The sequence below is a fragment of the Engystomops pustulosus genome, chromosome 4 (assembly GCF_040894005.1).
Source record: "Engystomops pustulosus chromosome 4, aEngPut4.maternal, whole genome shotgun sequence".
Lineage (NCBI taxonomy): Eukaryota > Metazoa > Chordata > Amphibia > Anura > Leptodactylidae > Engystomops > Engystomops pustulosus.
Genome location: NC_092414.1, coordinates 51,319,442 through 51,345,900, shown reverse-complemented (window position 1 = coordinate 51,345,900; position 26,459 = coordinate 51,319,442). Strand labels below are relative to the sequence as shown.

Here is a 26,459-nt window from a genome sequence, read left to right as displayed (position 1 = left end):
TATAACGTCCTGGTGCGCCTAGGGGTTAATGGTCCTATGTTTACCTACTCACTGGGTGTCACACCACTGAATGTGCTTGGTTTCCTTGAACAACATTCTTTTGTAGGCACTATCTGCTTTTGCTAGTCTCTTTAACCTTGTTAGAAGTCCCAAATAATATATGCGCAAAATTAATATTCAATCTGCCTTTCTGTATTTTTGAAATTTTAGAAGTAAATTCCTGAACTATGTAAGTGTTTATCTTATTTCTGTAGTCCATACAAGCTAATGTTTTGAACTTGCTCTAGCAGATGCAGGAATTAAATACAATGGGGAACATTTACTAAAAACTGTGGAAACTCTACTATGTGCATTTTGCCTGTGTATAGTGCAGAGTGCACCAGATTCAGGAATCAGGTGCACGTTCTTTATGCATTTGGTGATCTCTGCACTGCTCCGACAGAGTGCACCATTTTTTGGGAACAAAATTTGTTTGTGCCATTTCTGACACTGACAAAAAAAAATGCAACATATTTCTGTCAGATTTTGCATGATGAATCTGGCGCACAGTCCAGGTGAGCACCGTAATGCCACCTTTAGTGCAGAAATTTGCGTTGTATGAAGAATAGTGTAGCCGCGCCAAAAAACGGTTGCATGTGACACAAATGTGGCGCAGTCACTTCTTAAATACCTTTAAAAGCAGTTTAGTAAATTTGCCTCATTGACTTTTATTAATTCTTCATTAAAAATACAGATGGTATGGACTGAGCCTAGACATTTCAAACTATTCATTCTCATAATTTTTTTTAAAATTGTGGATGTTTACATACAAAAACATGTAAAAAATAGAAGCTAATCCAAATGAAAGGTGAGAATAAATATGATATAAGATTGTTTATTGATTGTGATACCCATCATGTTGTGTATTCTATTGTATTGCTTGTACCCAATGCAATTTATTGGCTGTTGCCTGTACCATTAGAAAACTTAAGAGAAGAATTGCTTTTCAAAGTTTGAGCACATTTCAGTTTAGTTAAATAGAGAGTGATAACATGGCACTAAGAGGAGATGATTGGAGGAAACTCCTATTGAAACGAGAAGCAGCTTAGATTTTCAAGTTAAATTCGATGTAGTAATAGTGTAACGCAGAGCTGCTAATGCTCTATGAACTGGGTAAGCCCTCATCATCCAGACATGGCATGTGCTGCTTATTGCAATACACACCCTCTGCTAGCACCGATCGTGGGTGTTAACCATTTTCCGCCAGCAGCATTTAAAAGACGGTGGCACGCGGGCACCTTCATCTTGTTTGCAATCGTCGCTCCCCGTGACATCACTGAAGATGTGAGAGAACATAATCCATTTTGTTTATGTGTTCTCCATTTTGTCTTTACACTGCCTATACTGTCAGCTAACTATATCTGTGCATAAAATCATCCCCCGCGCACATAGTGCCTCAGAGGTTACCATTTAAGTACACATCCTGTACAAGGGAAAGGAATGTGGCGCATGCCCAGTGAAGTTTTCTTTGTTCCCAAATGTAAATAAAGGTGGAATCGTCTTACGTCTTACCAGTGTGTGTGTGACTGATTCTCCGAGCAGCTCATACTGCACAACAATTTGGACCCACATCACATTAGAGATAGAGATATTTCTCTAACAAGGAGCAGGGATTGGTTGCTATGATGGTCTCGGGTCTTTGGAGGACCCAAGGATGTATGCTTTCTGCAGATTCGTTACATTGTAGCAGTGGCACATTGTAAAGAATCATGTGTTTAAAAACGCCATATATTTATTGCAGTATATGGTAGGATAGATCGTTGTCTAGAGTTAAAGTATGGTAGAGGGGCTAAAAAATAGTAAAAAAAAAATTGGGATCATACCAAACCAAAGAATAAAGTAGATGTATCATTAAGAGCACAAAGTGAAAGTTGTAAAAACTCAGCCCACAAGAAAATGACGTAAATTTTTTACCATTTTCACAACATTTGAAATTTTTTCCAGCTTCCCAGTACACAAGATGGAATAATAAATAATGTTGTTGAGAAGTAAATTTTGCTGCACTGAAAATAACTACTCCCACAGCTCTGTACACAGGAAAAAGAAAAAGTTATACATTTTTGAAGGCAGGGAGCAAAAAAAATTACAAAAAATGCTGTAACGCAAAGGGGTTAATGTATGAAAACAGTTTGCTATTTAATACATAACACACCAGCTTATTGCTATTTTCTCCACATAACATTGTACATCATAGCTTTTATAATGACATGTAACTTAATACTGCAACATGATTGGTCAGGCTATGTTTTTGATGCTTGTGTTTGTTAGTATATTTTATGCCATAAATAAGAACAAATAGTTTAAAATCTGTTGGATCAGTCCCGGCCTCATGTTTGCATCTGTATTTTTAATGAAGAATGAATAACAGTCAACATGTTTTAAACTTTGATGTGCTACAGCAACGTTTTGATTTGCAAGTCGTGACTGGTACTCAAGTAAGCTGCTTCTGTGCACTCCAGTTGCATGAAGTCAAGCTCAGTAATGTTTGAGACTGTGTATGTTTTAACCATTTATATCCTAGAAAGCAGTCCTGCTAGTGCATTGATGTTGGTTACTTTCCAGCCCTGCTTATGGTCAGACAGTCTGGTAGTAAAGTTGGGCTCAGAGCAGTTTGGAACACTATAGCCAGGGACAAAATGGTCCATTGGGTAACAATAGCATTTAATGCACAGAGGAGGACAGTGGGGAAGGGGCCCTTATATTGCCTGAGCCAGCTGGGCATTGTTTGGGGAAAACTAAAGCCTGGTGCCACTGCAACATGTGTTTCGGTGATGTTCTGCTTGGTTAAGCTGTTCTGTATAGTGGTATTTTCATCACTGGCTAAATGGGGATATGATACGCTTCATGGATACGTATTGCTTCGTACTTGATTGCTCATATTGGCTACACCAATGCAAAGGATCTGGAAATTTTTTGGCCTCCAGGTGGTAGTTCTTTATATTTCAATATGTCAGGATTTATTTTTACAGTTCGTGTTGACCTGTTCTTTTTAAAAATACCGTATAAAGGTAAAAAAGGATTGAATCACATATGTGTTCCTTAGGCACAGTATTTTAAAATGCTTAAGGGCAGTTTTCAGTGCAATTGTGTAGGGATGAGCCCAGGTTTGGAGGTGTTAGCTAAACCCCAAGGGATGATGAACATACTTGACATGGTGATGACACAGAAGGTGAGAGTAGGGTTCCAAGCAGGACATGACATTATTGGGCAGATTTACTTACCAGTCCCTGCGCGATCCCTCAGGTATGATCCCCGACGAGAATGCACAGCTGCCGTGATTCACTACCAGCGTGGTCCGCCGGAGATCACCTTCTTTTTCCCGGTGCATGTAAGTGCTTGGCTTGTGACACAATCGGCCGGCGCCGATGGGCCAAAATCCGATCACGTGCGACACAATCCCTGGTGCGATCCCCAAAATGTTGGCGAAAATGCTGACACAGGACCCTTAGTAAATAAGCCCCTGTGTGTTGATCTGAAGTTAGACAACAAAAATATACTGCAGTTTATTTTACATTTAGATTTCATAGCAAAAGTAAATTGTATTGGTTAAATAGTATAAGCTTGAATGCTATTTTTTAATTCATGAGTTCACCTATTCCACAAAATAGTCTATAAGTTGAATAAGATCACAAAGAACAATCTGAGTGCGAGCACTTGCCACCACGCTGAGACAGAATTATGCAGTCCATCCAACTTGTAGCTCACTAGGTGCTGTATTGATGAATTAGAAATCTCAGTATGCCGCAGTGCAGCAACAGCTGGAGAGCAGGGTTCGAAGTGAGTGTTAAATAGAGGAAACAAAGAAGGAAAGCCCCATACATCTTTTAGACTTTACTAAGTTATTTATTGATTTCTTGTTGAAATATTATTTTGTGTATTTAATTATAGAAGAAGGAACCCTGGAGTGTTTCAGAAGGGCATTGGTTTCTTTTGTAATTAGAGAAAAATATGCCCTAGTTTGTAGCGTGCCAGCTTGTAGAAAAATATTTTATGCTAAACATGTTAGTTTCTAGGTTAAAATAAGCAAAAAACATTTCAGCCTCTCTAAAAAAGAAACAAAGATTTATGTACTGCCTTATAAAATTGGATTCTTCTTTTTTTTACAGTAACCCTCATGTAACCTTAAAGAGACACGGAACACCAAGCCGTAGCATAGCATGTACTGTAGCATAGTGTTTTTAAATCACACCGCCAAAATACAAAGGGGGACATTAATCATAGTGGGTCTCATGTTCGCCTGTTTTTGCGCCTGGTTTGCTCTTCTTTTTGGCTCCTGATCTATGATGGATCTAGTTCTGGCTTAGTAAATGCACTTTGGAATTGTCGCATGTCCGATTCATTTGCGCCTAAATTAGCGCCAAATTTGGCACAATTGTTAGATCTCATTTGTGAGCAATAAGGAAAGGAGACTGAGAAAATGTGACAGAACGTTCAGGGCTTCATCTCTGCACAAAAAACTATCATTATGATGTAACTGCAGGGACTAAAACTAACAGAGATGTAAAAAAAAAAATAAAATTCTTGCTGAAATGAGTCTTTTCCTTTTTTATTCCAATTTACATGAAATGGAGACTGATAATATTCTGTACAGATCTGTACAATAAGACAATAATCACTCCCAGAGATGATCCAATAGACAATGATGAAGTCGTTACTGGAGAAATTTTACATTTTTAAACTGCTCCGAAGTATTTTCCATGTTGCATAGAGGTTATTCTTCATTTGGGAACCTAAAATGTATGTTTTTAGTAATGAAAAGGGAAGTTTTTTGGAAGTGCACCTGCTCAGAGTAGGTGCATTTTCTGCGCCTATTTTGTGCCTTTTTAGGCGCAAATTAGTGATAGATCCCGTGCAAACATCTGTATAGGACGCACTCACTATGTCAGATAAGGCGCAGGGACTCAAAACCACTAAGTGCCGAACTTTGCCGTGCGCCAGAAAATAGCGCATAAATGCGCCTAAATAACGAGATGCGCTAACGATTTTTGCGCTAAAAGACGCTCAAAACAGTTTAACAGACTATGATTAATGTTCCCCAAAATGTTGATGGCATAACTTATAGGATTTACTTGTTTTTTACACCAATCTACATGTTCAGAAAATGAAAACGCAGAAGAGTATATTTGAATTATAGGGGTATTCCCACAAAAACAAGATGTTTAAATATACTCAGGATAACAGAATAACACATTCTCTAGTTCACTGTTATTAACAAAACTACAGCACATTACAGGTATAACTGTATAATTGAACCAAGCAATTGCTTGGGTTTGAACAGTCAGACATGGGAAGAGGATGTCACATGCTGCCAATTCTTCCAAACTAGCTGTAAAAATTTGTGATGAGTGGGTCCATCCAACTGTTATGACCCTGTAGCATGATTGGCACCAATCAAAGGTGTTAAATGTTAGAATGCTGCTGCCAAAGTCACAGGTAGCATTTAAATTGATGAGCCATTTTGGTGAGGGTTGGCATTCCCATTGGCGTAATTAGGAAACTGACGATCCTCCCAAAAATGGTGGCACCCTTTTCCACGACAGGTTTGTGTTGGCCTTTACACGACTGCAGCAATTGTAATGGTGCTGAGTAAATGCCAGGGGTTGAGCCGAACCAGGCTCAAACTTCTAATAAAGTTCGGACTCATTTCCAGGGGACCTAAACACGCAATGTTTTAAGTCAACATTAGTTGAAGTAAGTCCTCTGCAGGATCCTTTACAGAATATTCCACCCAGAACTGTGGATTGAGAGTCCCCAGGCATAACTGTGGTCCCATAGATGTCAAATCTGTCCTAGGTAGAATCACAAATTCATTGTGCCCACTGACTTTTGACACTGATCTGAAAGACATCTTATTTTGCAATAGAGCAGACAGAAGTGAGTTTTGTGGACCAAGCCCATCCATCAATCCATACTGTAATAGATTAATACGTGAGGCACTAGTGGCCAGAAATTTAAGTCAATTAAAATATCTATTTCCAGAAAATAACTGCCTAATGATAATTTTTCTGATAGAATACATAGATTACACATGTGTATCTTTTGTTTCTTTGTAAACCAATTCAAAAGTTATTGTCACATAGACACCCTTACTCATCCCATGACTTGGGGTGTGACTGCGAGGGGTTAACTTATTTACAGTTTAAATTAATTATCCTCATCCACAAAACTCTGCATAATGCTGCCCCTCCTTACCTCTCCTCTCTTATTTCACTCATCCCGTGCTCTACAAAATTCATCAGTGATCTTAGATTTTTCTCTTCTTTGATTTTAGCTTCCCATTCAAGTCTTCAGGACTCCTCCAGAGCTGCACTAATCCTATGGAATATCCTACAATGATCTTTCAGACAAATACCCAACCCCCAAAGCTTCAAATGTGCTGTTAAAACCCATTTATTTAGGCAGGCTATCACACTTGCTAACTGCTTGCAATTTTAACTCACTCTTTATTAGCCAATTTTGGGTACTTCCCAGTCTGTTATCCAAAAAATGCCACGCAACACAGCAAAACTATAAAAACAATAAATAAACGTACAAATTAAAGTAAATTCTGATTTACCTGGAACACATTCAGCTTAGCTGCCTCCAGCATGTGAACATTGTTTCTTTGCATATTACATTTTTCTATCCTTTTTGTATTTGATTCCTGTTTCAGAACCACCCATTTATTAAATTGTCAACAGTCTTTTAGATTTGGAGAAAGTGTAAATAAAGGGAATGAGTCCAGGAATACTTAAAAAGTTATTTGTCTTTGTGGAGTAAGAGATGTCCATGTGTCTTTTGACATCTGCACAGACCAGTTGTCAGTGTCACTGGTGCTCCTGCGACCCATAGCCCGAGTCGCGGGCACATCCGTGCCCCTCTCCACTGCCCCGGTCCCCTGGCGAGTCTCTTACCTCGCCGCGATCTAGCACCGACTCCTGCAGCACAGGACGCGTGCGTCACCTTCAGTAAATTCTAAAGGCCAGCGCGCCAATAATTGGCCCTGGCGATTTTTAGAAAAGTACTTAAGCCTGCCTCTTCCTACACTTCCTGCTAGATCTTTGTGCCTCACAGCCTTAGAGAACGCTTCCTAGCGATTATCCTACATTCCTCTGTCTTCTGCGTATCTGTGCCTTGAGCGTTCCCGTGTGTTCCTATGTATTGCTGCATCCCGGTATGTTCCTGAGTCCTGTGTTGCCATGTTCCTGTGGTACCAGAGTCCCTCTATGTTCCTGCATTACCAGTGTTCCTCCGAGTTGCTGTGTTACGGCATTGCTGTGTTCCTGTGTCCCGTGTGCCTGCGTTCCCGTTCCCATTTGCCTGGACCTCCCGTTGCTAACCCCAGATTGGACTTGTACCTGCATCTCTGCCGCCTGCCATGACCGTGTGCCTGAACCCGACCACGAGACTGTCTTCCGTTAAGTTATCTCGACCTCTGCTGCCACTGCTGGCTAGTCGCACCTGTGGAATTACCTGGTGGTACCCTGCCGCAGCAAGTCCATCGGACTTTTCAGCAGGCTCTGGTGAAGACCAGGGGCTACTTAGACTCCGGTTCCAGGTGTTAGCTAGTACCACCTCCGGTGGTGGTCCAGTTGATCCACACATACCGAATCCTGACAGTCAGCTCAGAGTTTATCAAGCTGTAAAAACTCCAGGATGTCGTAAAAGCTGCCTGGAGCTTCAAAAGATGCTAGATGCCCTCCAGTTTACCCATTGTACACAATTTTATTTAACCCCTTAACGCTCTGCGCCGTAGCTCTACGGCGCAGAGGTATAAGGGATGTATGAAGAGGGCTCACGGGCTGAGTCCTCTTCATACAGAGGTGGGGGTTTTTGCATTTTGCACAAAACCCCCACCGCTAATAACCGCGGTCGGTGCTTGCACCGATCGCGGCTATTAACCCTCTAAACGCCGCCGCCAAAGTCGCCGGCGGCGTTTAAAAGACGGCGGCGCGCGGGCGCCGCCATCTTTTTTTCGATCGCCACGCCCCCGAACGTCATCGGGGGGCGGCGATCGGTTACCATGGTAGCCTCGGGTCTTCTTTTGACACGAGGCTACATGGTTTATGCAGGTTCGTTACAATGAGCCAGTGGCTCATTGTAATGTATGACCTGCAAAAATGCCATATATTGCAATACTGTAGTATTGCAGTATATGGTAGGAGCGATCTGACCATCTAGGGTTAATGTACCCTAGATGGTCTAAAAGATAGTGAAAAAAATAAAAGAAAAAAAAAAGTTTAAAAAATTTAAAAAATTAATAAAATATTAAAAGTTCAAATCACCCCCCTTTCCCTAGAACGGATATAAAACATAACAAACAGTAAAAATCACAGACATATTAGGTATCGCCGCGTCCAAAAATGCCCGATCTATCAAAATATAAAAACGTTTACGGCCGGCGGTGACCTCCGAGGCGGGAAATGGCGCCCAAATGTCCGAAATGCGACTTTTACACCTTTTTACATAACATAAAAAATGAAATAAAAAATGATCAAAATGTCGCACAGACCTCAAAATGGTAGCAATGAAAACGGTGCCTCATTTCGCAAAAAATGACCTCTCACACATCTCCGTGCGCCAAAGTATGAAAAAGTTATTAGCGTCAGAAGATGGCAAAAAATTTTTTTTCTTTTTTGTACACATTCGTTTAATTTTTGAAAATGTATTAAAACACAATAAAACCTATATAAATTTGGTATCACCGCGATCGCACCGAACCAAAGAATAAAGTAGGCGTGTTATTTGGAGCGAAGAGTGAAAGTCGTAAAAACTGAGTCCACAAGAACGTGACGTGCGTTTTTTTTTTCAATTTTTGCACATTTGGAATTTTTTTTCAGCTTCGCAGTACACGGCATGTTAAAATAAATAACATTACGGGAAAGTAAAATTTGTTACGCACAAAATAAGCCCTCACACAGGTCTGAACACGTAAAAATGAAAAGGTTATGGATTTTTGAAGTTGGAGAGCGAGAAATTAGCCGAAAAACCCTCCGTCCTTAAGGGGTTAATATTTCATCACAGTTATATTTATTTTTGTGAAGTGTGACGCTCTGTACTGTTGCAACTTAAGAAAGGGCTAAAAGTATAATTTTCTCTACTATCCATACTAGCTTGCAGTGTTTTCATTTATAGCCAGGAAACCATTATTTCCAATATCATTCATAATATTCTAGCTAAAATAGTTTGCTTGCTCACTTATTATTATTTCTTTTTATGTAACATGCACAATGGCATAACTTTTTCCAAGAATGATATCTACAAACTGTTGTACAATGAGACAAGGCACTCAGGTGGCTAAAATTATCAGTATAAAAGTAGGCTAAGGGAAATTGTCTATCCTATATCCATTCCATTAATTTAATGACATGTAAATGAGCTTTCCAGTATGTTACAATGCAACAAAACTAAATAGAATTAGTCATAGCTAGAAAAGCTGTTGAATATGCTATTATATAAAGCATTTCCACTCTTTTCATCTGGCCCTGGAAAAGTCTTCCTATATTTCAGATATACTTTTGGCCATTTAAAAATAAAATGTTACATATTAGGAAATATTAGAGTAAACACATTATGGAATTATCTATAGTAAACCATATGACTTATTTTCCCAGACTACCGTATTTTTCGGCCTATAAGGTGCACCAAAAATCCTTTAATTTTCTCAGAAATCAAAGGTGCGCCTTATATATGAACGTATACAGAAATGTACTAGAGACAAGATGTACTGTACATTTACCAGTGTTTAATAGCTCCATCCCCAGAAATATCCTGCACCTTCCAACACAGTATACAGGGTCCCTAGCTCCTGAAGAGCCCTGGTACCACAACTAACATTGTGCCCATCCTGCCCTCCCCTAGCACGGAGCTGCCATAGTGCCGACCACGAGGCAATCATCATCATCATCATCAGTAAACAATCCCCCATACCTGACAGCCCTGTAACAGGGGAAAGAGAAGGAGCCACAGGGAACCCCACAGGAATAACACAGAAGGGGCAGAGGGAGATCGCTTAACCCCTGCTGCATCACCCTGCATTAACCCCCAGCAGCCATACCTCTGAGATCGGAGCTCTCTGACACACTGAAGACAAGTTTCCCGGGAAGTGTAGCTGTCTAGAACTGTGCACAGGTCTGCCACCTGCTGGTCATTTTTAGGTACTGCATTTGATCCTGCGCCTTATACTCCAGTGTGTCTTATATATGAACCTAGATGTCTTAGCAGGCATTTATTAGAGGTGTGCCTTATACTCCAGTGCGCCTTATAGTCCGAAAAATACGGTATAAGACACACTTTTTCTCTTTATGGTCAGAAGTCAGGAGAATCCAGGACTGCAAGACACTCCTGATCGCTGTCCTAAAGATAGAGCACCGCTGTCTCTTAATCCCGACCTTGAATGGCATCATTGGGACACATAACCTGGTTTGGTTCTGTGGTCTTTTGCTAGTCTGAGAAGCCTTGGGGCTGCAGGCAAGCCAGAAAACTGGAGGGAGCTGGAGGCTGGTCATACAGAGGGGATAAGGAGCTGGAGAAGAATGTTTTAGAGAAGTGGCGAGGAGGCTGTTATGGAGAAACAGAGACTGGTAATACAGAGGGGAAGAGAGGCTTTGCAGAAGAAGTGGAAGGTGGTTATAAAGAGGGGATGAGGAGCCCGCACGATGAATGCCGTAAAATAAAACTGTTAACAACCTGCCAAAAATTAGGATTTTTACCTATTGAATCCCACAAAAAATCCAATAAAAAGTTATCAAAAAAAAAAAATGTACTCCAGAAAGATATTGTTGCAAATACAACATGTCCCACAAAAACAAGCCATCAACCAGCTCCATATCTAAAAAAGTAAAAATGTTATGGCACTGTTACGGCAATGAAAAAATGATAGATATTTCTCCACATTAGGGTTTTATTTGGCAAATTAAGTAAAGCGAAAGAAAATAAGCATATTATCCCGCAAAAGAAATGGCATCACATGGCCCAAATAACGGAAAAGCTAAAATTTTATAGCCTGAATAAAGGACAATGAGAAAACTAAAATCCTGGCAGCTGCAGGGTGCTCCTTCCCTTCTGCGCATCGCTGCGCACCCATAATACAAGTAACAACCACATGTGTGGGGGGGTCTCTGTACTCGAGAGAAATTGCTTAATAAATCGTAAGGTGGGTTTTCTCTTTTTATCTTTGGTAAATTTTTAGGGCTAAATGAACGTATAACTGACAAAATTTGACCATTCTTAATTTCACATTCATTTTGATTTAATTACTATGAAGATCTCAAGGGGTTTGCAATGTTGCTAATATCTGTTTCTAAAATTTTGAGAGTTTCAGATTTGAAAATAGGTTGATTATATAGGGGGTTTTTGATGTTAAATATGTAAACTTTCATTCAAAACAGTATTTATCCCCAAAATAGTCAATTCTGAAAATACGGAAATTTGATATTGCAAAAACACAGTTATTTTGAATTTTGAAAATGGCAAATTTTTCAAAAAAATCATAATTTTTTAATTTGTTTTGTAAATAAATGCAAAACGTATCAGCCTCAATCTACCACTAAAATGAAGGGAAAAACTCTCAGAATTGTTTTGATAAGTAACATAGAGATGAGCGAGCATACTTGTCCGAGCTTGATTCTCGTTCGAGTATTAGCGTGCAGAAACATCTACATCTTCAGTGAAGAAAACATTGCAGATGTTTCCATACATCTGGTAACTTATCAGAAGCCATGAGTGCAGAACGGTGTCCTTCACACTAGTATGTGAAGAACAATATGTGTGAAGAACACATTGCAGATGTTTAACACGGGTCATTCTCCTTTTTGAAGTACCACGAATATTTCATTAAATAAAAAAAATGAAGAAACAGGACTGACCTCCTTATTTCTCAATAAAATTACACATTTTATTGGAGAGCCTTGGTCCCCTTGAAAAATGCTCGAGTCTCCCATTGACTTCAATTGCGTTCGAACGAGCACTCGGAAAAAGTTTGACTCGAGTAACAAGGACTAGAGCATTTTAGTGCTCACTCATCTCTAGTTATAACCATATAAAGCGAGTCAGAATACAAAAAATGGGGTTGAGCCTTAAGCTACAAAATGTTACAAAGCTGTTTGCATACACACAGACCTCCCTACATACTTGTTAATGCCTTATGTATGCTTTTAATTTTTCACTGCTGCTTGCTTTTCATTTTTTACTATTAAACATTTGACAAACAAGCTGTTTTGCATAATTTAAGGGGGTAGTTTAACAAAAGGGTGGGGAGATTTGAGGAGCTATTAAAAGGATATTTAAAAAAATGTTACCAACATAAAGGGAACATGTGATAAATGTTATTTAGTAACTACTGTGGACGCCTTGACTATTTGTCTGCAAGGCAGAATATTTCTAACATAAATAAATGATCATTTTTCAGAATTTTTGGCAAATTCTCATTTTTCATAAATAAACATATCACCTATAGTAAATAAAATAACTTATAATATAATAATTATAAAATTAACTATAATTAAGTGCAATAGGTAGTAAAAAAAAATCTCAAAATCACTTGGATATGTTAAGGCATTCAAAAGTTATTACCACATAAAATAATACATGTCAGATTTGCAAAATGTGGCTCTGTCCCTAAGCTGGAAAGGCCTCTATCCTTAATGTATTAATGGCAGCAGATAAAAGTTATGTAAGCATGATTAATACCTGTTACTATACAGTATAATAAAAAAAAGGAAAGTCAACTATCGTTAAACCCAGATCCAGGTGGACAGTCCTGGATTTTCCCGCTGTCCTGGGTGGCTGGAGTTGAATGCCAAAGTTGGGAGGCATCAGTTTAACTCTGTAATAAATACACAGTTTATTCAATGGTTGTCAACAAAATCCATAATCTGGTGCATTGGTCCAGGTGAGGGAATATATAATATTTCCTGTCTCTAATATAGTAGCCCCTCTTGAACTGAAGTCTAGTTTTTTAACCATCACTAACATTCAGTGGCAGCAAGTTTTATGATGATGGTGGAACTATCTTTCTTCTAGGCTTAGGGGGAGTTACCTGATGTAAATTAGACCAATTTGTAAACATCCTTTATTTCCAGACTGATTAATTCCAAGTAACATTTCCTTGGTAATCTACCATTCCCCTCATTGTTGTGATCACCTGAGCTTGTGAGTTCTTAAGGTACCTGTGTAGAGACCCAGAATAGGTGGTATATATCATGTTTGCTAGAACTGCCATCATACCTATATATCAGCCATATGTCAGATTAATTTAATCATTTGCACCACATTAGCATATTGGCCCTTAGTGTATTCAAACTGGCAACTAGCACTCAAGCACTGTAACAAAAAGTTAAATAATGTAGAACGGTAAGACAGAGGAAGCTAATTATTTTGCACTTCAGGCACATTAGGATTTTATTCAATCTTCTGTTATTTTTATACACACAGTGTGAAGTCTTAATATGGAACTGGGTCATTTGGTACAATAAACAGTATGATCCCACGTGAACAAAATCTCTTAACTTCATTTGGAAAATGGACACTACATTCATCATTTCGATTACATAACATATAATGGAAATTAAATGGACTATAGATGAAATGGTGCTAGCAGAGTCCACGGATTAGTGAATTAGAGTAGATATTGTGGACATTCACTTATGTGAGAATAACGGCATGTAACATAATAAAGCACTGAGACCAGATAATAAATCACCTCAACCAGTAATAGCAATAAACATTCCAAAACCAAATAGAGTAACATTTTGACAAATAGAGTCATCTACATTTTTCCTCAGGGAGATTGCTCTTATTTTTATGAACATCCCTAAACATTCAATGATAAATTGAGACATAAAATCCAAGTCAAATTAATTTTAAGAAGCATTTGAATGTGTCTAGAAACAGGGATATCAAAAGCAAAGGTTTAGTGCTCTCTTACTCATGTTTCAAATGATATTTGACTTTATTTTTGATGACAGAAAATATTCATTATGAAAGAGCGTTTTTTCTCATGGTACAGTTGTAGTGAGGATGACATTATCTGATCAACAATTTACTTCTGTACTTAGAGGGAAACTGTTATGACATTTTTTAACAAATACAGCTAGTGAAAGGTTCCTATAAAGACCTATTAACTAAATGACATCCTTCATTTAGGTAAAATTTCCCTCACATCCCCATAAAATACACTTTGTTATCTTACCAGGAATGCAGCTTTGAGTCAGAAAGGGGAAGTCCTGCTTGGCTTTGAGAATGTCTTCTTTTCACCATTCACAAATTCATGTCTTCTAAGGCTCTTTTGCAAAATCTAACACATGTATGTATCTGATCACATGAAATCACAGCATGCCTCCAGTAGAGGAGATTCTACTCCTCCCTATGCCTCCATTTGATAAGATACATACATAGGGTAGATTTTGCAAATGTTAGTGGGTAAAAGTCCCTAGATGACATCACCCTGGTCATGTGACATGAATCTGATTGACGCAACAGAGCTAATAGCAGTATCTCCTGACTCTAATAAAAGCTAAACATAGCTGTTTATGTCAGTAGTTGAATATTGGCAGATGGTCCCTAAGTAGTAGTACTACATATATATTTTGGTTGGGTTACTGTAATTGGCAGGTTCCCTTCAAATGATCATCAATTTACTCTACTAGAATTTGCGCAAAATAATACATAATTCACTCTTAATTGTTCAATATGTGGAGTGATAGTAATAAACTTTTGAGAGGTTATTGGATTTAGTAACTAATGCCAAAACAAGGCCTTAATTAAAGGTTGTACCAAGTCTTATTGTCATCCCTATATGAATATGATGGCAGTGTTGGAAATCAACAAGAACTCTTGGCTATCTCTAACACTCCCATTCACTGTCTATGAAAGTGCACTCTCATACTATAGAATGAAGTGACAGGACTGTTGCTCCATCTGTTAGTTAGAATTTGACCCCATTCTCAGTCAAAATGTTATCCCCTATACCAGTGATGGTGAACCTTTTAGAGATCGAGTGCCCAAAGTGAGACTCAAAAACCACTAGCATTTCCCAAAGTGCCAACACAGCAATTAAGGCAGTAACAAACTTATTGCTACCAGAATCTTTGAGCTCTAATCCGACACCTTTTCACTCTTTGGACAGGACCAAGCAGCACAGGATGGGTCACTTTACAATAGCAGGGCACTACTTGGACTATCTAAAACTGCAGGAAGATGCCATGTCTGGCAAACTCTGTGCCTGGGAGACAGCCTGTGTGCCCACAGAGATGCCTCAGAGTGCCATCTCTGGCACCAGTGCCATAGGTTCACCACCACTGCCCTATACTGTACAACCCCATTAACATGCTTTAGCTTTCTACCTGGCATGGCCTCCAGATGTACAAAGTTTTGGAACTGCACATTTCCTATGCTTTACACTGAGATTAGTTAGTGGCCATGACTGCAGATCATCAGGGATGTCTGGTGTTGGATCTGTGAGGGTCGAAGTAATGATTATGTGTCCATAATAATTATATGTTTTATGATTGTATACATGTGCCCTTTGCCCCATATTTTGTACTTTGTCTGTTGAGAAATACAGAGCTTTTCCCTTACATCAGTTTTAACCAGACATGCAACTGTCAGCGGAACTCAAGTCTTGTGATGGAAAGCAGAAGATGGAAAAGCAGATGTTTGTTAAGAATAGCATCAGCATCCAGACTAGTGGTCGGTTTACTGTAGACAATGGTGACTGGAAATTCCCCTGGCATAGCAACCAAGGCCTAGTTTTGAGGACCAATCAGCAGGGGTGGGGGGCCAGACATATATGCTTAGCTATAACCAATTATAATGATTTTAATGTCTGTAACCACACCTTTTTCTATGAGTAATAATAATAATAATAATAATAATAATCTTTATTTATATAGCGCCATCAAATTCCGTAGCGCTTTACAAATCATAGGGGACATATACAACTATATTACATTACAAAGAACAAACAGTCATATGGAACAATAGGAGTGATGGCCCTGCTCACAAGAGCTTACAGACTATGAGGATGAGGGGGTGACACAAGAGGTTGTAAAATGGTCCAGCCATTCTTTATAAGGGAACAATATAAAATAATTTAATAAATAATTTACTAAACAACGATGTTGCTGCTTGAACCAGCCATCAGCCGCCATCTTATTTACAGGGTCCAAGGTGAAAAAGACTGCAGAGAAGCCTGGAGCTTGGTATATATCAGTTGTTTGCCAGATAACAGATGGGAGATAGGATGGATTAGTAAAGGGAGAGTTGACATTTCATGCAGTTAGCGAGAGTGATAGGCTTGCCTAAAGAGATGGGTTTTAAGAGCACGTTTGAAGCTTTGGAGGGTGGGTATTAGTCTCAGAGTCTGGGGAAGGGCATTCCAGAGAATTGGTGCAACTCGGGAGAAGTCCTGGATACGTGCATGGGAGGTTCGAATTAAGGTAGAGATTAATCTATTGTCACTGGCAGATCGAAGAGCACGGGAAGGGCGATAGACTGAGATGAGAGAAGAGAGGTAGGGAGGTGCAGCATTATTCAGAGCTTTGTGGATGAGGGTTATTATTTTAAAGTGAATACGGAAGGAGACAGGTAGCCAGTGCAGTGATTGGCACAAACTGGAGGCATCCGTGTAGCGTTTGGCCTGAAAGACGAGCCTGGCTGCTGCATTAAGAATAGATTGAAGAGGAGAGAGTTTAGAGAGTGGAAGACCGATTAGTAGGGAGTTACAGTAGTCTAGTCGAGAGTGAATAAGTGCAACAATTAGCATTTTAGAAGTTTCAAATGTCAGAAACGGCCGGATTCTGGAGATGTTTCTGAGATGCATACGGCAAGAGCGAGCAAGAGATTGAATATAAGGTGAAAAGGAAAGGTCAGAGTCCAGCACAACCCCAAGACAGCGGGCCTGCTGCCTCGGTGCTATAGTGATCCCACAGACCGAGATGGAGGAGAGGTCAGGGGTGGTTTGGTTAGTAGATGGTGGAAAGACAAGAAGTTCAGTCTTAGAAAGATTAAGTTTCAAGAAGAGAGAGGACATGATGTTAGAGACAGCAGAGAGACAATCACTAGTGTTCTGGATTAAGGCAGGGGTGATGTCACGTGCAGAAGTATATAGCTGGGTGTCATCAGCATAAAGATGATAGTGGAAACCAAATCTGCTGATGGTTTGTCCAATGGGGGCAGTATAGAGAGAGAAGAGGAGAGGGCCTAGGACTGATCCCTGAGGAACCCCGACACTGAGAGGAAGATGAGAAGAGAAAGATCCAGAAAAGGAGACACTGAAAGTGCGGTCAGAGAGATAGGAAGAAAACCAAGAGAGTGCAGTGTCCTTTAGGCCAATGGAGTGAAGCATCCTAAGGAGGAGCTGGTGGTCCACAGTATCGAACGCTGCCGATAGATCCAGGAGAATAAGGAGAGAATAGTCACCTTTGGATTTTGCAGTGAGGAGATCATTGGAGACTTTAGAAAGAGCAGTTTCAGTGGAATACATAGAGCGGAAACCAGATTGCAGGGGGTCAAGGAGGGAGTTAGCTGAGAGATAGCGGGTTAGTCGAGAATAGACCAAGCGTTCCAGGAGTTTGGAGATGAAAGGGAGGTTAGAAACTGGTCGGTAGTTAGTAGCATTGGATGGGTCCAGTGAAGGTTTCTTTAGTAAAGGGGTAACAATAGCATGCTTGAAAGAAGAGGGGACGACACCAGAAGAGAGAGAGAGATTGAAAATTTTAGTGAGGTGAGAAGTGACTGCTGGGGAGAGAGACTGTACCAGATGTGAGGGGATGGGGTCACTGATGCAGGTAGTGGGGCGAGCAGAGGAAAGGAGCCTAGACACTTCTTCCTCTGTGACTGGCTCAAAGGAAGAGAGTGAACAAGATAAGGTATGGGAGGGAAGGGGATTGGAGGGGTGAGTGGATTGAGCAATTATTTCCTGGCGGATACAATCAATTTTATTCTTAAAATAGGCGGCCAGATCTTCAGCCCCAAGGTCTGTGACAGGTGGCTGCACCTTTGGTGTTAGTAAGGAGTGAAGGGTATCAAAGAGCCTTTTGGGGTTGTTAGAGAGAGAGGATATGAGATTAGTAAAATAGACCTGTTTAGCAAGGTGAAGGGCAGAGTTATAAGTTTTTAGCATAAATTTGAAGTGTAGAAAGTCTGCAGATGTGCGCGATTTTCTCCACAGACGTTCAGCAATCCTGGAGCACTGCCGAAGGAAACGAGTTTGTTCAGTGTGCCAAGGTTGCCTGCGTGTGCGTTGAAAATTTCGGATAGTGAGTGGTGCCATCTCATCTAGGGCGCTTCTGACAGTGTGATTATAGTGGTTAGTAGCCAGGTTTGGACAGGTGAAAGAGGAGATGGGGGACAGTGCAGACTGTAAGTTTTCTGTGAGTTTATGAGTATCTATTGCACGTGGGTTCCGGTATGAGTGATGGGTGGAAGGCTTCTGAGAATGAGAAGGATTATTGAAAGTAAAAGAAAGGAGATTATGGTCTGAAAGTGGAAAGGAGGAATTGGTAAAATCAGATATTGAAGATGGTTGGGAGAAGACCAAATCGAGGATGTTTCCCTCACTATGAGTGGGGGAATCGCAGAGTTGTGAAAGACCAAGAGAAGTAGTTAGTGCTAAGAGCTGAGAGGCCGGAGGGGAAATGGGAGTGTTAACAGGGATGTTGAAGTCTCCCATGATGATGGTTGGAATGTCACAGGATAGAAAGTGAGAGAGCCAGGAGGCAAAATGGTCAAGAAACTGATAGGGTGAGCCAGGAGGACGGTATACTACAGCCACACGAAGAGAGAATGGGCGGAAAAGTCTGAGGGTGTGGACCTCAAAAGATGGGAAAGTGAGAGAGGGTACAGGAGGAATGACCTGGAAGGTGCATTGTGGAGAGAGGAGTATGCCTACCCCACCTCCCTGCCTATTCTCAGGTCTGGAACAGTGCGAAAAGTGTAAACCGCCATAAGACAATGCTGCAACAGAGGCAGAGTCATCCTGCTGGATCCATGTTTCCGTAATGGCAAGCATGTCAAAAGACTTAGAAAGAAAGAGGTCATGAACAGATTCTAGTTTATTACACACAGAGCGGGCGTTCCATAGGGCACATTTAAAAGGGGTTACGGGTGGAGAAGGAGAAGAGGGGATACACTGAATCTTTATAAGGTTAGCAGGGTTTCTGTGTGAAGGGTTAAAATAAGCAGAAGGTGGACCTGGGTTAGGAGAGACGTCCCCTGCAGCAAGCAGAAGGAGAAAGAAAAGAGACAAAAGATGCTGCAGAGATTTATAAGAAGTTATTTCTTGCTTCACAGCAGAAGACTGTGATAAGTTAGTCTGGTTACATAACGTATAGAGTGTGTGAGTGGTAAAGAAAGGTGAGTGAAGAAGTGAGGCATTGATATGGATAGTTGGTACTGGTGGAATAGATGGACGGTAGGCAAGTAAAACAACCATGGCAAACAGGGAGAAAATGGAAAACATTTTGAGACAAACATAATTGTTCGTTTTTCTCTGCCATCTTACCTGTCTCCTGCCCTGTCTAACTGCAATGTCAAACTGCAGTTTCATACTTCTCAGAATATTATTTTACTTAGCAGAATATTATGCTAAGCAAACAAGGAATGCAAGCAACCTGGAATGCAAGCATCCTATACTATCACTAAATTTATACCCAGAGAAGACAAGAGACCAGGCCCTCATTTAGCTCATAAAACAATTAATCTAGGCGACTTAACACATGTGAATCAAGTTCTGAACAGAGAAAAACAAACTCATTGAGGGGCATAGATGAACATTAAATCAGGTAGGACAGAAAAGGGTCAAATGTTACAGAAAGAAACAGACACATGCAATACTAGGGCAATTAACAGATATATACCATTGCAGAGAGTGAGACTGGATTTAAAGACACAGTAGATGGGTGAAAAATGATTCAGCAATCAGAGATATATACCATTGCAGAGAGTGAGACTGGATTTAAAGACACAGTAGATGGGTGAAAAATGAAGTATAAGGGTATATGGGTATAAGAGGCTATGTAATCAGGAAATAAACACAGTTCAGTTCTCTTTTCTGTACGGCAAGTTAAGAGCATGAACCTAGGATAAAACAGAACTTCAGTCTTCTGTCTTTTCTTATCAAAACGTGCACGCATGCTCAAATAATTTGGGGTGTCTGAGAGAAGAGTGTAAGGCGGTTTTGCGCTGCCCCGTCAAATGGTGCCGAAACCCGGGACGTTGCCAGCTGATACCGTTCACCCGAGGACCCGAGCCAGAGGACGGGGGACAAACGCTTGTCCACACCAATAGAAGACCGCGCGGCCTCACTGAGTCATAGTAAGTTAATGCATATTATATATGTGTTGGACTTCCCTGTGACCATTGGTGTGGAATAAGTTAGTAGCCTCTGATACTCTTCGGGTCTAAGGGCTAATTGTCTAAGTGGTGAGACTGACATAACGGTGATCACTGAGCTACGTTTAGAACTGATACATAGTGACACTTCCCTATAGTGTGTCACTGAATCACCACGCCTTATTCTCTCAGGCACTGAGTCAGACCTCTGGGTGGAAAGTGAAAGTAAAAGGCTTTATTGTGACATATAGAGTCTCTGCCCCCCTTCTGTAAAAGCTGGGGAGGAAGTTTGCGGACTGAGAATAGTACAGATTGACATCCTCTGTTTTGGGGACACTGGCTATTAAGTGTCCGGGGGTTGTTTTTATTATTTTATACGGGGGGAGGGAAAAAGGGGAATTAAGGCGGTCTGGGTTAAAGACCGTGAAGATAAACATTAGCTCACTAGGAGACCGGCTGATTGAGGTACCGAGGGAAGCACGGTTTTTGAACTTTAAATAAGTTCTAACGGGTGTGTGTTCAGTGGTTTTTGGTAGGTTAGGGACTTTATTATTTTGCTGACACACGACGGTGAGCTGGGGCCCCTGCGTTGAGTGAGTAGCTACACCAACGTGTACCTTGTGGAACATGATGGTAAGTGTGTTTAAGAAAGTGCATACCCTCCCCGAGGGGGCAGAGACTGCAGTCAGGCTTGTTGAAAAACGAGAAGGAAAAAAATATATTAATAGTGTGAGGATGTACAAGTATGTTGATATGCCCTCAAAGGGAAGGCTGCAGCCTTCAGTGTGAAAGCAAATTCTAACCACAAGTAGAGGTGAGTTAGAAGATAAGGGCATACTGGAAGCTGCTCAGGCTCACTACAGAGTGGCCAGTGCATTGCAAGTTGAAGGATAGTCAGAAGTGCAGGGAGATAATTGTTCAACAAAAGCGGAAGTGCTATATGGATATGTGAAGCTTTTAGATAGAGATGTGAAATGCGGAACCAAAATGGCGACAGTGCCCAGCCACAGCCCTATAATGGCGGCCAACCCGGTCCGGAAGGGTGGACCTGTAGAGTGTGTGGTTTATAAAACCTGGAATAGGCGGAGTCATAATAAGAATTAGAAGAATTAGAATAAAAAGAACGTTCTCCTGGAGGGAGCCACTAGTGCGCTAGCGATAGTTCAGTGCAGATAAGGGAAAGATGTAAGTAGACAGAAGGTCGTTGAGTTAAGTAGGACTGATGGAAAAGTGTACAAGTGAGGAAAAAAAAAAAAAAAAAAACTTAATTAAATTTTCAAATAGTCACTTAGAGCCTCTGACTTTGACAGATGGACACCAGGACAGAGTAACAGGAATCCTTTAGAGTGCCCATTGAGAAAGAGACAGGTGATAAGGGACATTTCAGAGATTTTGATATGTAGAGAATTTGAGAAAAAGAGATTTTATTCCTTGACGGCTAAATTTCTCCATAGCTGTTTGTAATTGGTGTCTGAGAACTGGTCTTGAAGCGATCAGTGACTTTACAAGTGCAAGTTTACAAGAAGGGGGGGCGACAGAGGGAACTCGCTGTGATTAAAAGACAGAGGGAAACTGAGACCAGTGTTTCACAGACCACACCAAAGTATGACTGACAAAAGTTTCGATTCCGGGCGAGCCCAGCTCAAGGGGGCGTGCTTCCACTTGCTGGGAGGAGACAGAAGTGACTAAAGTGAGTGGCTATATTCTAATATAGGTAACTAACGAGGACGTCAGCAAGAACATCCCCCCAGACAGCTTCTCTTATTGTCAAACCCTCCCCTGCTAGCCCAGTGATGATTTTAACCCATTCACAGTTAAGAAAAAGACCCAGAAAGAACAATATACATGTAGGATGGTCCATGGTCTCCAAGCTGCCAATAAGTGTCCCACACTGGCAGCAGTCCCCGAGAGTGACAAATTATTCACTGTTATTAATTTGGCAAATGTTCTATTTTTTGTGCCCCTGCATGAAAATTGTCAGTATCTATTTGCCTTTACCAGTTCAGTATTTTAGAACACCTGATGTAGACTCCCACAAGGGGGGTAAAACTCACCCAGCCAGTACCCCACGGCCCTACAGGGAGTAGACTGACAGACTAGCCCCTTACTGGATATTCTCCTTTTCAGTATGCGGATGACCTACTGTTGTTGTTTGCCAGGATGCATTTATTGACCTTATGTGTTTTCTGTTCTAGAAGGGTTGCAAAGTTTCCAGAGACAAACTCTAGTACCGCCAGGAGAAGGTGGTCTTCCTAGGCCACTGCTTCTCAGCCACAGACAGATACCTGACAGAGGAAAGAAAGCTGGCAGTCCAGAATATGCCCCTGCCCTGAGGCCCTAAGCCTCTTCACATGATTCTAGGACTGGCCAGCTCCTGCAGGCCTAGGATAAAGGTCTGCTGCCTCCAGCCTGATGTTGCCCCTTGATACTGAATTGCCTCTTCCCCATTTGCTCTTAGTCAGGAGGCAATTGATGCATTCTATAGCCCTAAGCTGGCAAATCCTGTCTGCCCCGGCCCTAGGCACACCCCACTGAACCAGACATTTTATTTTATTTCGCTTTGAGTATCCAGTCCATGCCACAGGTGTTTTAGCCCAGGAACATGGTGGCCTCCTCAGTGGCCCACTATTAGGCCCGGTTAGACTCAGTCGTGAGAGGAGCCCCTCATGTGTCAGTAGCTGCAGCCAGCAATCTGCTCAGCAAGACCAGTGAGTTGATCCTAGACCCTAGACCACTCAGTTACAGTGCAAACCCCACATACCTTACACAGTGTCCTTACCCAAGTATAGCTCAAGCATCTGAGCAAAGGCCAGACAGCTCAGACTCCAGTGTGCACTCCTGATGCCCCAGGATACACTGATAAGGTGCACAGCTCTGAATCCTGCTGTTCTGTCACCAGTCTTCCAGGATTCAGAGGGGGGGAGAGAAGAGTGATTAACGCAGATGTTGAGTTTTTTCCCCATAGATGGCTCCAGGTCTGCAGGAGAAGACAGACGGTTCTATGCTGGATATACAGTGGTCAGTGGCGTACATGAGGTAGTACAAGCAGAGCCACTCCCTCCACACAGGTCAGCGCAGGAGGTGAAGTGACGGCACTCAGGGAAGTGCTACAGCTGGTGGAAGGTAAAAGGACAAATATTTATACTCAAGGTATAGTCCTGGGGTCTAAACACGACTATGAACCCATATGGAAGGCTAGAGATTTCCTCACCTCTGCAGGGACCCCCTTTAAGCATGGCACGCTGGTTATAGAGCTCATAGATGCTCTCTTACTTCCAAAAGAGGTGGGGATAGTAAAAGTAAAGCACACACAATTTGGTAACTCTACAAGCCAAGGGCAAGTATGTGGCTGACGGGATGGCGAAGGCAGCTGCACAGATGGAACCCAGAGACTGTCCTGAAGTCTCAGTGGTGAGTTCTGAGCTAAAAGTTTGATCCACAGGTGTTCCAGTCCCTGGTGGCCCGAGAGTCATCAGAAGTAAAGGAAGTGTGGAGGAAAGCTGGAGCCCAGATGACGATGGGACCTGGATGCTGGGAGAGAGGGTGTGCCTGCCCGGAGCCCTGCACCCGACAGTGAGTCAGGTAGCCCACAGACATATACACATATCCAAAATGGCCATGCTAGTGCTCATAAACCATAAGTGGTTTGCCCGGGCGTTACTACCCGTCACTAGACTAGTGAAAGCCTTTATAGTCTGTGCCCGCCACAACCCGGGTAAGGTGGTAAAGACCCCACAAAAGGTGACACCCAAGCTGCTGTATCCCTTCCAGAGACTGCAGATGGATTTTATCCAGCTACCAAAAAGTGGTACGTAGGAATACGTGCCTGTGTGCATTAATCTCTTTCCAGGGTGGCCAGAAGCTTCTGCCATGACCAAGGCTACTGCTGGAGCCGCAGCCAAGAATTTAGTAAGTGAGATTTTTCTGCAGGTTTGAACTTCCAGAGATCATAGAGTCCAGTCGCAGAACCCACTTCACTGGACAGGTAAAGACCTGAAACCTTGTCCCTCCTGGGTGTAGAACAGGCGAGTGCTTTCCTGCTGCCCACCATTCAGTTAGGACCACCTCCAACAGAAAGATGGGATTGCCCCCTTTGAAGTACTTTTTGGTTGTGCACCTAGACTAGGCCCCTACTTCCCCACAGACCCTATAACTAATGGCAGGAAACCAGGTGGAATATGCCACACAGCTGAGCCAGGCCTTGGAAAAGGTCAGCAAAAGTGTTTCTGATTCCTTTTTCAGATGCAGACAGAGACCTCAGGATGCATAACTTGAAGCCCGGAGACTACGTGGTGGTAAAGAGACACTAGAGAGAGAATCTGGAGCCTCGCTACGATGGTCCTTTCCAAGTCCTGCTGACCAGTGACACGTCTGTGAAGCTAAAGGGAAGTCAAGCACGCTTCCACGCTTACTATTGCAAACTTACTTATTCTTCTTGCTAGCTGGTCTCTTCTGACTGACTATATACTCAGGGACACCCCAACCATGACTATCACTGTAACTAGAGGGCTGACCAGGATACCCCCAGGGTAGGAGACTTTACCTACGGTTGGTGCAACAAGACAATGACCTTCTTTAACATTGACAGCACAGGTAACCCTGTATTAGCAGTGTCTGATGTATACTGGATTTGTGGGGATAAGAGAGTCAGGTCAGGTCTAAAGGCTGGGAAGGTGAGTGTACTGTGATAAGGTTTGTGCTATCCTTCCTCATCATCCCCAGGGATAAATTTGATCCGACACATAAGGAAAGGTAGAGAATCCCAAAAGATTCTGAAGATCTAAGAGAAGCACCTAGATAACAACGTTTATATAGATACAGTGGGAGCACCAAGAGGGGGTTCCAGATGAGTACAAGGCCCACAATCAGATATGGACAGGTCTAGAGTCCATTATTCCCCAGATAGCTATGAGCAAAGATGTCGGTTGGGTTAACTATTTTTATTGTAATCAACAAAGATTTGTGAATAATATCCGAGATGCTTCCCAGAACCCCATGACTCTGGACATGATCTTTGCTGAGAAGGGAGGAGTCTGTAAGATGGTGGGAGTAGCTTGTTGCATGTACATCCCAGATGGGACCGCCCCCTATGGATCCATTACCCCTGCTTGTGAAAAGATTGAAGGACTGTCCAGGGAACTCAAGAGAAACTCTGGGGTGGACACTTTGTCATTCACTTTGTGGGTGGGGGATTGGAAGGGTTTCCTTTAAGTGGGGGTGATATTGGGGATTGTGATTTTGCTCTTGTCACTTATTGCGCATTGTGTGGTCCCCCTCATCAAATCCACCATGTCCCTGATGGCCGTCCAGGTAAGAACCACGACAGGAGTGCCCGGAGCGGAGGATGATGCTGCCTGTTGGAGAACCAGCCTGTTTACAAACCTATGAACTAGGGGAACTCAGTGATGTGATTTGAGTGTGCAGACCTGTAACCCCTGAGTGACTGGCCTCTGGGGGATCTGGTGAAGAGTTAACAAGTCCAGCAGGTAAGGGCTTAGCCTACCTGTGGGTACCTGGAGTTTGAGGAGGTCACACAGGATGGAATTACAGGCCAGCAAAGCTCAAAAAGGGGGAATTGTTGGTGATATATTCCTCCACGGCGGCCATCTTGAGCAAGAGAACTAAAACGGCATTACAGCTGCATCCTGGAGTGTGTGTGTGTGTGTGTGGGGGGGTGTATATTGCCCACTCAGCAGCTATTTTTCTTATTTAAACTGTTGTTATGGCCAATAGTATTACAGTATTTTATTCACACCTTTTTGATGACCCTACAAACTAGAATGGCTTTGGTCACTAAAATTAAGTTTACCATCCACCAATAACCCCAAGTCCTTTCCAGCTCCAGTTTTACCAAGTAATTGACTCTTTAGAACATAATTATACTTTTGTTTCCCTGGCCCATGTGTATAACTTTACATTTACCCATATTAAATCTTATCAACCATTTCTCTGCCCACCACAGAAGTTAGACTCACGGGTCTGTAGTTTCCAGGATCGCTTTTTGATTAGGTTAGTTAGGTTAGTGCTGGAAAATTAACCTGAGTGCCGCAAGGGCCTGTTGGGTTGACGACTTAGTGAAGCAATCCACTCCCCTCTCCCACCACATG

General features: G+C 41.8%; 1 long non-coding RNA gene across 1 annotated transcript in view; it reads right to left on the bottom strand.

The window, feature by feature from the left end:
* The window catches only part of LOC140128956 (uncharacterized), a 31,378-nt gene extending 21,284 nt beyond the window's left edge, over nucleotides 1–10,094 (bottom strand). Inside the window, exons 1-2 of the long non-coding RNA XR_011855212.1 lie at nucleotides 10,076–10,094; nucleotides 3,261–3,511 (exon numbers count right to left, since the gene is read on the bottom strand). This is a non-coding gene — a long non-coding RNA (uncharacterized lncRNA). The remainder of the gene's footprint in view (nucleotides 1–3,260; nucleotides 3,512–10,075) is intronic.
* Nucleotides 10,095–26,459: the final 16,365 nt, after the last annotated feature.